The 12729-nt window shown below is 30.4% G+C and overlaps 1 long non-coding RNA gene across 1 annotated transcript; it reads left to right on the top strand.

Annotated features, from left to right (window-relative positions):
- The first annotated feature begins 4084 nt into the window (after positions 1-4084).
- On the top strand, positions 4085-5229 carry LOC127128974 (uncharacterized). Its single transcript, XR_007806102.1, has 2 exons — positions 4085-4232; positions 4787-5229. It is a non-coding gene; the product is annotated as an uncharacterized LOC127128974 (long non-coding RNA).
- Positions 5230-12729: the final 7500 nt, after the last annotated feature.

The raw sequence follows: 12729 nt of genomic DNA, 5'->3' as shown, positions 1-12729 counted from the left end.
AATAGTATATACACAATAATATGCTCAAGTGAGCAAAAGGAAAATTGCATAAGCATAAACATGAGCTCAAGTGAGCAAAGGGCAAAGGCAAATGAATTAATGAGCAAGAAATTAAATTGCATTAAAGTAAATTGCAAGAATTAAATGCTTGAATTAAAAGTTAGTAATTAATAGTTAGTGTTAGTGTTCCATAAGGCAATTTAGCGCTATGTTAAGCAATCATAAGTGGACTAATGTAGTAGTCACATCTATCTGAGGTCGGTCAATAAAACTATAGGCAAATAAAAACAAGTTAGAGATCATGACTAGTAAGCCAAGCTCCTACAACTTGCCATGCCAAAAGAAAAGAAGAATGACCTTGTATGGATTTAGGTTTTTTGCTTGACCAAGAAGCAACCTATCTTTAATGCAAAGCAATTCACTTGATCTTTGATCAAGATGAATTTGATTTAGATCAAAGAAGGTTAAGCCTCTCATATGTCAAGGTTAACCACCAAAAAAGAAGAAGAAGAAGAAGATGGAAATGGAATGTACATAATTGAAATTCAAATGACACAAGTAAAACACATTGATCAAAAATGAATGGAATCAACCTTAATCAATAGTAAACAGAAGTGAGATGAAGCTTAGAAGTTAAGAAATAACAAAAATATTTTTGGTATTTTTTGGAATTAAAATAATATTTGAAATAAAATGAACAAATAAAGGTCAAACTTCAAATCCAATTCAAATCAACTTGGAAAAGTCCAATTGGATCATCATAAGTCTAACATGGTCAAACAAGGTTTGACAAAACATTTCATCATTTTTTGAAAACAGAAACTAATTTTAAACAATTAAAAAATGAAGAAAAATAACATAATTGGACTAAAATCTCAAATAAATCCCAAATCAATTAAGAAATTGATGAGAATACTTTTCATAGATTCGCCATCATCCAAAGATGTTAAGAAAATATTTTTGGCATTTTTGAATATTGAAAAGTATTTTAAATGAATTAAAAATGATCAGAAAATAAATAATTCACAAAAAATAATAAATTGAATCACAAAAATAATTAAAAATCATTTTTAGAAATTAGAATTCAAGAGAAAGTTTTTGCAATTGGTCCCATATTTTTGTGATTCCAAATAAAGAAGTTATGAATCACAAAAATATGGGACCAATTGCAAAAATCATTTCATAACTTCTTTATTTGGAATCATAAAAATATGGGATCAATTGCAAAAAATTTCACTTAAATTCTAATTTCTAAAAATTATTTTTAATTATTTTTGTGATTCCATTTAATATTTTTGTGAATTATTTCTTTTCTGGTTATTTTTAATTCATTTAAAATACTTTTTGATATTCAAAAATGCCAAAAATATTTCCTTAACATCTTTGGATGATGATGATTCTATGAAAAATATTCTCATCAATTTCTTAATTGATTTGAAATTTATTTGAGATTTTAGTCCAATTATGTTATTTTTCTTCATTCTTTAATTGTTTAAAATTAGTTTCTGTTTTCAAAAAATGATGAATTTTTTTGTCAAACCTTGTTTGACCATGTTACACTTATGATTATCCATTTGAACTTTTCCAAGTTGATTTGAATTGGATTTGAAGTTTGACCTTTATTTGTCCATTCTATTTCAAGTATTATTTTAATTCCAAAAAAATCCCAAAAATATTTTTGTTATTTCTTGACTTCTAAACTTCATCTCACTTCTGTTTACCATTGATTGATGTTGATTCCATTCATGTTTGATCAATATGTTTTGCTTATGCCATTTGAATTTCAATTATGTACATTCCATTTCCATCTTCTTCTTCTTCTTTTTCCTTTTGACCAATGAGTTAATGATTGGTGGTTAGCCTTGATATGTGAGAGGCTTAACCTTCTTTGATTCAAATCAAAATCATCTTGATCAAAGATCAAGTGAATTGCTTTGCATTAAATATAGGTTGCTTCTTGGTCAAACAAAAAACCTATATCCATACAAGGTCATTCTTCTTTTCTTTTGGCATGGCAAGTTGTAGGAGCTTGGCTTACTAGTCATGATCTCTAACTTGTGTTTATTTGCCTATAGTTTTATTGACCGGCCTCAGATAGGTTTGACTACTACATTAGTCCATTTATGATTGCTTAACATAGCTCTAAATTGCCTTATGGCACACTAACACTAACTACTAATCACTAACTTTTAATTCAAGCATTTAATTCTTGCAATTTACTTTAATGCAATTTAATTTCTTGTTCATTAATTCATTTGTCTTTTCCCTTTTCTCACTTGAGCTCATGTTTATGTTTATGCCATTTGCCTTTTGCTCACTTGATCACATTATTGTGTATATACTATTGCCTTGTTCTTGTTTTATTTGTGTGAACCCAATGCAAATGGAGAAAGGACTGAGATTTAGGACCTTACCTATACTAAATGGAGTTTCAAGAGCAACTAGGCCTCATGCCTTTAGAATGCTAAATATGTTGAAGAGCAACTAGGCCTCATGCCTTTAGAATGCTTAATCTTGAAGATGACATTGAAAGGACCCCTAATTCTAAACTCACTCTTGTCCATTCTTTTTATTGCATTGTGGAACTTTTTGATTTGTGTGTTCTTGTGATAGGGATCCCAAACTTGAGCTACTTAGAGGGACCATAGTCATGAGCATCCAAAATGAGAGAGACAAATCCAAATTGGAAGATCCTAGGAGCTTGATTGATTATTTGCTTGTTTGCTTGAATTAATTGCTTATTGCTTACTAAGTCGAAAGGAAAGGAGCAACTTGAATCGTCTTTATGATCTCAAGAAGGGAACTCCAAGTGGTTTTATTTCTCTTCTCTCATATTTGCATGTTTAGGACCTAGCCCTTCTCTTCTTCTCTCCACTCTAACCCAAGCCAAACTTATTTTGTGCAAACATTAACATTGCTTTCAAAATTAGAAACCTAGGCAATATGCCTTTGATTGTTCAAAACTCTTTTCATAACACTTATTTTGAATTGAATCTTAAGTCAACTTTGACTTCCTTTTATGAATACTTTTAATTGGTAAATACAACTCACTAAAAATTGCTTTTGTGGTTCCAATGGCCATTTTTGCCAAAACTTTTCACAAACATTAGCTATTAGGTTTGAGTTATCATAGAGGTTGATATAATACTCACCTGTATCTTTAGTGTTGGATTATAAGTCTTCCATGCTTATTATAGGGTTAACCCCTCACTAGAATGTAAATAATCTGTATATTCTCCTCTCATCTCCCCAATCATGTTTGCACAAATATTTTCACAAATACCAACCTTCCATACAACATTTGTAAAAAGGGCTCCCTTAGAGTACTAAGGATGTTTTGGGTGCTTAAAACCTTCCCATTGCATAACCAACCCCCTTACCCAAATCTCTGACATTTTATTAGTTTTTGATTTGATAAAACTTCTCGGTTTTTGTTCACTCTCTAACATTTCCTTTGGATAAATCGAAGTGCGGTGGCGACTCGAATTGTATGATTTACTTTTGATTTAGTCAATAAATCTAAAGGTAACGAATACCCCGCTACACCTTTTAACTAAAATTAATTCAAAAAACTTATTTCACTCAAAATTAACATTTTTTTCGGCAAAAAACCGAACCCATGCAATCTTGAAGAATTTTTTTATTATTTATTATAATCTTTTTTTATTCAAATGATTAGTCAATGCACACTTACTAATAGAGTGTCAAAATTCTTAACCATGTATTATAACAAATTAAGAAAAATAAAAAGAAATCATACATTAATTATTTTTTATATTTATAAAAAATATAATAACATTTCAGAAGGAAGTCATAAATATATATTATTAATATATTTCAATACTGACATAGCATAATCATTGCTAAAATATAAATCTAATTTAAAGTAGTATAATAATTTATTACTGTAAACTAAAATAGTTTAGTCTCAATTTCATTTTAATTTTAGTAATCAACTTTATTATAAAGAAAACTTTGGATTCTCCGCTTTACAGTGAAACTTGTGCCAAGCCTATGAAAGTGTGCTTTATCAAGTAAGTGACTTTACAGTGAAACTTGTGCCAAGCCTATGAAAGTGTGCTTTATTAAGTAAGTGACTTTACAGTGAAACTTGTGCCAAACCTAAGAAAGTGTGCTTTATCAAGTAAGTGCGTGAAGAAGGAATGTATGCTTCAGACACACTATTTGCTCGGCATCAATTAAAGGTTAAGCATTGTCAGTTGTAATGAAAGGTTAGCCATTGTCGGTTGTAACACTTATAAAGATTAATTGGCTTTAATATGCAATTTTAATCTTATTATTTTTTTAAATGAAGTTTTGATCTTTCCTTTTTTAAAATTATTTTTTCGACCATTCAATAAGGTTAATCTTCAATTTATTGATAAAGTTAACTTAGTAAATTGTAGTGTCTTAAACAATTTTAATATTTGTTGAATTGTCCTTTTTTTTTTACAAATGACTATTCTCAATATGTTAGCAACGATCACATATGCTTTCTTCTTTTTCCTTTTTTTTAATAGAATAAAGCATATTGAGGAATTTATTGAGAAAAGGTTGATATAGTTTGGACAAATGAGCTACCTGGATCCTTATAAGGCAGTTCCATATTATAGAATTATATCTGACACCTTTAAATTGAATATGATATTTTTACATTTTATTCTAATGACTATTTTATTCTAATGCCCCATATTATAGGCTCATTATTTCTATTTTAAAGTTGCTTTATAACCGATCCTTCCTTACAAGTAATAACAATAAAAATTTCTCTTTATTTTGCTCTCAGATAACTATTCTTTCTGCTTTTTTTCAAGTTCTTCAATTTCTCTTCAATGAGTCAAAAATTTGAAGTAGCTAAAGAAATTGTGAGGAAGTCTAGAGCTCCTTAGTCAAAGGAGGATGATCTAGAGAATAATAAAACTAAAGTGGAAATACATATTGGACCATCTGTTGGAGCATCTATAAGTGGGAGGAAATGTGTAACAAAGATGAAGTATTTGAAGAAGAGACATGTTCAAAGACAAGATTTTGACTCAGATGCTGATGAAGGCTGGATTACTTTATTTGAATCAGGTGGTTTGTCTAGAGTGCAAGTATGAAGATTTTCAATTCCTTGTGTTTTTGTTTTAGTATGATTGATTTTATATGTTATTTATTTTGTTATTGGATCTCTAATAAGTTGTTAACAATCCTGGATTTGTTATGATATTCTCTAGATCTGGTTATCAATTCTTAGTTGTTTTATAGGATTCCTCTAGTTTTTCTTTGATTCACACCTTTGCAAATTGTGGCAGAAAGTGTGAATAGTGATAGTATTGTTCTGACTGACCTAACTATTAACTTTGTTTGTATCCATGCAATGATTGATTGTGTGCTTGACTATGGGACCACGGTGAATATTTTGTTTTGAATATGTCACAACCACCTTACTTATATGTTACTTCTAATGCAATTGATTTTTTGATGTGTTTGTGGAGTATTGTTTAGTTGTTTGCTCAGACACTGGAGCACCTGGCCTTTAACAACGAACATGTATGTTTATGAGCATGTGTGAGTTGATCTCTATCTGTGTGTGATCTCTGAAGTGTATGTGTGTTTGAAATATGATGTTTCACTCTGTTCCCGCTGGTGTTTATTCTGGTGTGGTATGCCACACTTGTGTAGTATTTTTTTTGAAGAGTTACGCGTGCACATCTTGTAAGTTTTGTAAGAGTTGTTTTTGCCAAAATCTTCCAACTGGGAGATTGTTGTTCCTTATGATTTGTTGAATTATGAAAAAGAACATGGAGTGTACAAGATATTCTTGTGAAGAAAAGGACATGTGTGGGAAACGATCTGGCCTTTATCAACATGACATGGTTGTTGTTGTTATGTGTGAAAATTCTAGATGTGTTTCAATCAGATTTGTTATTATCTTTTAGGAATATGTTAATTATATTTGCTTGGATGATTGAATAAGATCAAATGTAATTATTAAGAGATTTAAATTTGAATCAAAATAAATCAAATCTTTTTGTTGGAAGTTTTTTATAAACAAATAAAAATAGACTCCTCTACAAATCTGGACGTGATAAAATCTTATGCCCATTGGAGAAAAGCCCAGAAGTTGCATTGCTATTTAAGGAGACTCAAACCTAACATTTGAAGTGTGCGCAAGTATTGAAGATATTTGTGTTAGGATTTCTATTTTGAGCCTTTGTTTGTGTTATTGTTTGAGCACCACTCTAGTTGTTGCATTCATTTCTAAAGGCATAGAGATTGGTTTTTATTTAGTTGTAATTTAATAATCAATATTCTGATTATTGTATTGATTGTAACATCCCGATTTAATTTCCGTATTTATTTATTAGGTTTTTATTTTAATTAATCATTATTTAGTGTGATAATTAATTAAATATGTGTTCTGGGAATTATTTAAATTATTTGAATATATGTGTTATTTGAATATATGTGTTATTTGAATAATAGAATTTTATGATTAGAACTAACAATTGTCTAGTAATGGGCCTAATTAATCAGAATGGACGGATAAGTGGGTTAAGCTCATTATGAGTTGAAAAGATAGTAAGAGTTTTAGATATTAGAGTTAGTTTTGTAAAACAATAGAAGAAGAGAAAATAAAAGAGAAGAGAAGACAAAGAGGAGAAGAGGAAACTAGAAGAAGAAAGACCTAGAGATTTCATCTATACTAAGGTAAGGATGGGATTTCAAGTGGTTATGGGTAAATATAATATATGTAATGTATGTGGGTTAGATATCATGAACTTAGGATTTGGGGATTTTGATTTTTGAGAAATCCTAACATGTGTTTATGTTTTAATCCATGAAATTGATGTTTATGTTATGCTATAATGTTTCTAGATTGAATTCCATGAATTGGTATGAGTATAGAACATGATTTGGTGTATAATTGCATGTTTGAGTTTCACTTGAAAATGGTTGATTTGGGATTTTGGTGAAAATTAGTGGAGCTTAGGATCTTGTTTATGTGATCCTAATAGTTGCTATATGATATATATAGGTTGTATAACTATTTATTTCATGAAAAATGATGGATTAATGTGGTTTTATGATGAAAATTCGTGCTAGACAATAGCATTTTCACACCAACAGTTTTTTTAGTTTTTGATAAAATTTTCGCAACAACAAATTTTCTGGTCTTTGACAGCATTTTAGAAAACTTGTAAATTCAATAACTTTTGAACCTTAACTTCGTTTGAGGTGCCGTTTGGACCGTTACAAAGCTAAAAATATTATATATAACATGATATTCATTTTGATAATAGTAGATTAATATTTTATCAAAATAATCCTAATGTGGATGTATGTTGTATGTGTGGTGAATGTGAATGACATGTTTTCTATTGTTTGGCATGTATTGGATGGTTTTAGATGGATTTTGTGAAGAAACATAATACTTGAAATTATGTATGTGATGATTTGAATTGGTGAATTTGATGAATAACAATAATTGGCTTGTTTCCTTTATGTTAATATGTTGTGATGAGATGATGAATGTTATTTGATGTATTGTTTGGGATTGAAGTCATGTTAGGTGTATGTTGTGTAAATGTTGGATGTCGTATTCTTTTGTATGAGTCTTGTTGTTGTTGCACACTTACACTAACATGAGTCTATGAAAGAGGCAATGTTGGGTAATTTCGTGTAGATTATTTGCTTGTCCCAAACCTAACGCCGAATAGGGTTTGAAAGCTTCAGGCCGAATCGAGCTTTAGAGGTGGTTATCTAGTCTATTTGAGAGACGCTCGGCAAGCCGAAAATGATAATAGATGGGATCCACATGCATATTGCATTGAGTCACACATTGAGTTGCAAGTGTCGGTGTGAATTGTTTTTTGTGTGATTATGTGATATGATTGTGTGGATATGATTTTTGTAGATATCCATATACGTGGATTTTAGGTGATCCTTTTGATATCAATTGTTGATGTGTTGTTGATGTGATATAATTGCATATTTGTGATATGTGATGAAATGGTGACTTGTATACATTATGGAATCATGTGAAATTTGTGTACATATTTGATGATGATTTGTAAATGATGATGGATGATAATATGTAAATGAAAGCGATATGTTGTGAAATATGACTTTTGTACGTCGTTTAGTATTTATAAATGAATACTTGTTGATTGTTGAGCCATCTCGTATGATGGTAAATGTAAGACCCCAATTTTGACCCTAAGATCCCTCATGTAATTCCATCATAAGCATTAACATTGAGATCATACCTTAGTATCCTTCTCACCCCTCATTCATTTGGTTCGTTTTGGGAGAGATCACCAAGCACTTTATGATTATATCATACTTGTATATTATTATTTTACTAACTAAAATACCAAAAATATGTCTTTGCATTTATCTAACTCTTTTGTAGGTAGGGCATTGATCTCATTAATTCATCGAGTTCACATCTAGGGTTTGAGACCTTCATGAACAAAGAGCACAACCAAAAATTGATCCAAGAATGGTTATGAGCATCATATATGAGTCCTAATTATCTCTACATGATATATTTATAAAGTTTTCTTCAAGAGTTTGAGGGCGATTTTCCTTGGAAACCCTAGTTTGACTGGGTATCTTGAGTAACTTCTCCAACAAGCTATCTCACCAATTGATCAAATTTCTCATGGGACACTTCAAATTTATTCATATTATGCATATATTATCTACCATGAGCCAATAAAGTCAAGAGAATTGGAAATTAGAAAGTTGGTTGATAGTGGATGGCCAGATGAATTCATCTGATCAAGACTAGGTCTCCCTAGACCCTATCTCCTACAATTTTCACCATATGAAAATGATTTCAAGAGAAAACTTACTCTAAATGACATTATAAACAACTTTAATGTTTAGAACTAGAGCTAGTTTTATTTGGAATATCATTTTCTATATTGGAACATTATAGGTCATTTTGTTTAAACCCTAATTTGGAAGTCAACTTCCCAAGGCCATAACTTGCTTAATTTTTATGAGATGAAAGATTTCCAAGTTTCACAATCAAATGCAATGTGTATACTTCAACTTTTATGTTTGGAGTGGGAGCTAATTCAACTTTTTTGAGCATGTGATATGAGTCTACATTATAGGTTACTTTTGACCTACACCATTGATCAAGTGATTTTTCCAAACTTCAAAAATGCATAACTGTAGCATTCCAAATCCAAATGACATGAAATTAGTGACCATTTCAAAGGTCTTTGAGAGAGTTACAACTTTTATGAAGACACTTTTATCATTTAAAGCTCATATAATAAGTGAAACAAGGTGGAATATTGAGACATATGGTTTGACACTTAGAAAAATATTGATATGTCAAAAATTTCCAAACTTCCACCTAAAATTTCTCCAAGTTCCAAGCTCCAAATGAAAAAATGTTGAACATGAAAGTTGTTCCTCTTGATCTTACCTTTCCAAATAGCTCAAATTCATTCATTTTGGATGAGAAATGCATAGGCTGCGCATGGCTTAAACAGGGTGATATCACTTGGCATGGATCAAACTTCAAGCATCAATGTACATTTGCCTTGCAATCCAAGCTTGCTTCAGAGCATCTGATCTTCAATTATGGACCTCAAGCAATCATTTCATGGGCCTATGCGCGCCCATGCAACATTACATCACCATTTTCCAAAATTGCAAAGTGAAAGAGAGTGTGCAATTATCAACTATTCCACCTATAAATAGAGCTTCAATTGCTCAGAATTTCACACACAATCGCGCCAGCTTTGATCCCCTGTTGCAAACCCTAAATTCTCAAAGGATAAGCCTGATAAATTCTTTTGAATTTGAGCTTGAATCTCCACTGTTTTGGAATACAATTCTTCAGGAATCCATAGCTTCTAAACCATTCAATCCTCTTCCTGCAAGCAAGTGGAGTGAGTCCAAGCATAAGCAAGATCAAGATCAAGTGAATCCAGACTTCCATTGATGGTATTTTTCATAAATTTTGAACTCTTCGATTCTCTCAAATTCTTGCTCAATACTATTAATTCTTTGGTTGTCTTAAGTCCTACCAATGTAGGCAAGAAGATTGAGTTGCTTTGAGGTCAAATCAAAGCAACTCAGTTCATGTACCTCAAATTTTAACTCCACATATCTCTCAATATATTTGGTGTTGGAGTAAATGGAGATCAGATTCGAGCTCAGTGACATTTTTTCTTCAAGATCATGTCCTTGTTTTTTTTATGGTGATGGTTCATGGTGGACCAGTCCGGTGAGGTCCACCGGAGAAGATGACCGGAGCTCTGGCTCCGGCGATGACTTGCAAGGTTGAGAACCACAAGATCCATATATTTCGTTTTAATCTCGTGCATTCGTTTTAAATACCACATTTGCCACGCCCTGACTAAGGTCTATAGTGGAATGTGCGCTAGGGACCATCAGATCTGCCACCTCAATTAATGAGGGAGATCTGATGGTCCACGTAATTTAGATTTTCTGAATTTTTATTTTAATTGCATTTTCTTCAATAATTCATATTAAATTCAATATTGATCCAAAAAATATGGGACTTTCACCAAAAATTTTCAAAAATTTTCTCTTTCATATTCTGAATTAAAATTATTTTTTGGATCATTATTAATATCTTTCATGAATTAATTGATATTACACTTGTTTTTAATTATTTAAAAATATTTTTAAATGTCCAAAAATTATGAATTTTTTTCTCCAAGGTCATTTGACCTTGTTTGACATATGATAAATCTCATGGCCATTTCTTTGGTGTTTTGATGAAATTTTAGGAATTGAAAAAAACATATTTGATTTAAATGCATTATTTTATTATTTTTAATTGAATAAATGCCAATTAAATTTTGTTGACCATTTGTATTGACTTAATTGAGTTTGCTTGTTTGTTGTTGGGCCTTGGTCAAGGTTGATTTGACTTTGTCAAATTAATATCATTGGATTTAGCGGATTGATGGAATGTACATTCCATCTCCCACAATGAATGAATGATATTAATTCGGCAAAAAACCAAACCCATGCAATCTTGAAGAATTTTTTTATTATTTATTATAATCTTTTTTTATTCAAATGATTAGTCAATGCACACTTACTAATAGAGTATCAAAATTCATAACCATGTATTATAACAAATTAAGAAAAATAAAAAGAAAACATACATTAATTATTTTTTATATTTATAAAAAATATAATAACATTTAAGAAGGAAGTCATAAATTTATATTATTAATATATTTCAATACTGACAATAGCATAATCAATAATAAAATATAAATCTAATTTAAAGTAGTATAATAATTTATTACTGTAAACTAAAATAGTTTAGTCTCAATTTCATTTTAATTTTAGTAATCAACTTTATTATAAAGAAAACTTTGGATTCTCCGCTTTACAGTGAAACTTGTGTGCTTTATCAAGTAAGTGACTTTACAGTGAAACTTGTGCCAAGCCTATTAAAGTGTTCTTTATCAAGTAAGTGACTTTTCAGTGAACCTTGTGCCAAACCTATGAAAGTGTGCTTTATCAAGTAAGTGCGTGAAGCAGGAATGTATGCTTCAGACACACTATTTGCTCTGCATCAATTAAAGGTTAAGCATTGTCAGTTGTAATGAAAGGTTAGCCATTGTCGGTTGTAACACTTATAAAGATTAGTTGGCTTTAATATGCAATTTTGATCTTATTATTTTTTTAAATGAAGTTTTGATCTTTCCTTTTTTTAAATTATTTCTTCGACCATTCAATAAGGTTAATCTTAAATTTATTGATAAAGTTAACTTAGTAAATTGTAGTGTCTTAAACAATTTTAATATTTGTTGAATTGTCCTTTTTTTTACAAATGACTATCCTCAATAAGTTAGCAACGATCACATATGCTTTCTTCTTTTTCCTTTTTTTAATAGAATAAAGCATATTAAGGAATTTATTGAGAAAAGGTTGATATAGTTTGGACAAATGAGCTACCTGGATCTTTATAAGGCAGTTCCATATTATAGAATTATATCTGATACCTTTAAATTGAATATGATATTTTTACATTTTATTCTAATGACTATTTTATTCTAATGCCCCATATTATAGGCTCATTATTTCTATTTTAAAGTTGCTTTATAACTGATCCTTCCTTACAAGTAATAACAATAAAAAATTCCATTTATTTTGCTCTTAGATAACTATTCCTTCTCCTTATTTTCAAGTTCTTCAACTTGTCTTCAATGAGTCAAAAATCTGAAGTAGCTAAAGAAATTGTGAGGAAGTCTAGAGCTCCTTAGTCAAAGGAGGATGATCTAGAAAATATTAAAACTAAAGTGGAAACACATATTGGACCATCTGTTGGAGCATCTATGAGTGGGAGGAAATATGTAACAAAGATGAAGCATTTGAAGAAGAGACATGTTCAAAGACAAGATTTTGACTCAGATGCTATTGAAGACTGGATTACCTTCATTGAATCAGCTGGTTTGTCTAGAGAGCAAGTATGAAGATTTTCAATTCCATGTGTTTTTGTTTTAGTATGATTGATTTTATATGTTATTTATTTTGTTATTGGATCTGTAATAATTTGTTAACAATCCTGGATTTGTTATGATATTCTCTAGATCTGGTTATCAGTTCTTAGTTGTTTTATAGTATTCCTCTGGTTTTTCTTTGATTCACACCTTTGTCAAATTGTGGCAGAAAGTGTGATTAGTGATAGTATTGTTCTGAGTGACCTAACTATTAACTTTGTTTGTATCCATG

Source organism: Lathyrus oleraceus, chromosome 3, assembly GCF_024323335.1.
Source record: "Lathyrus oleraceus cultivar Zhongwan6 chromosome 3, CAAS_Psat_ZW6_1.0, whole genome shotgun sequence".
Lineage (NCBI taxonomy): Eukaryota > Viridiplantae > Streptophyta > Magnoliopsida > Fabales > Fabaceae > Lathyrus > Lathyrus oleraceus.
Note: the sequence above shows the minus strand (reverse complement) of the source record. Positions and strands in the feature narration are given on the sequence as shown.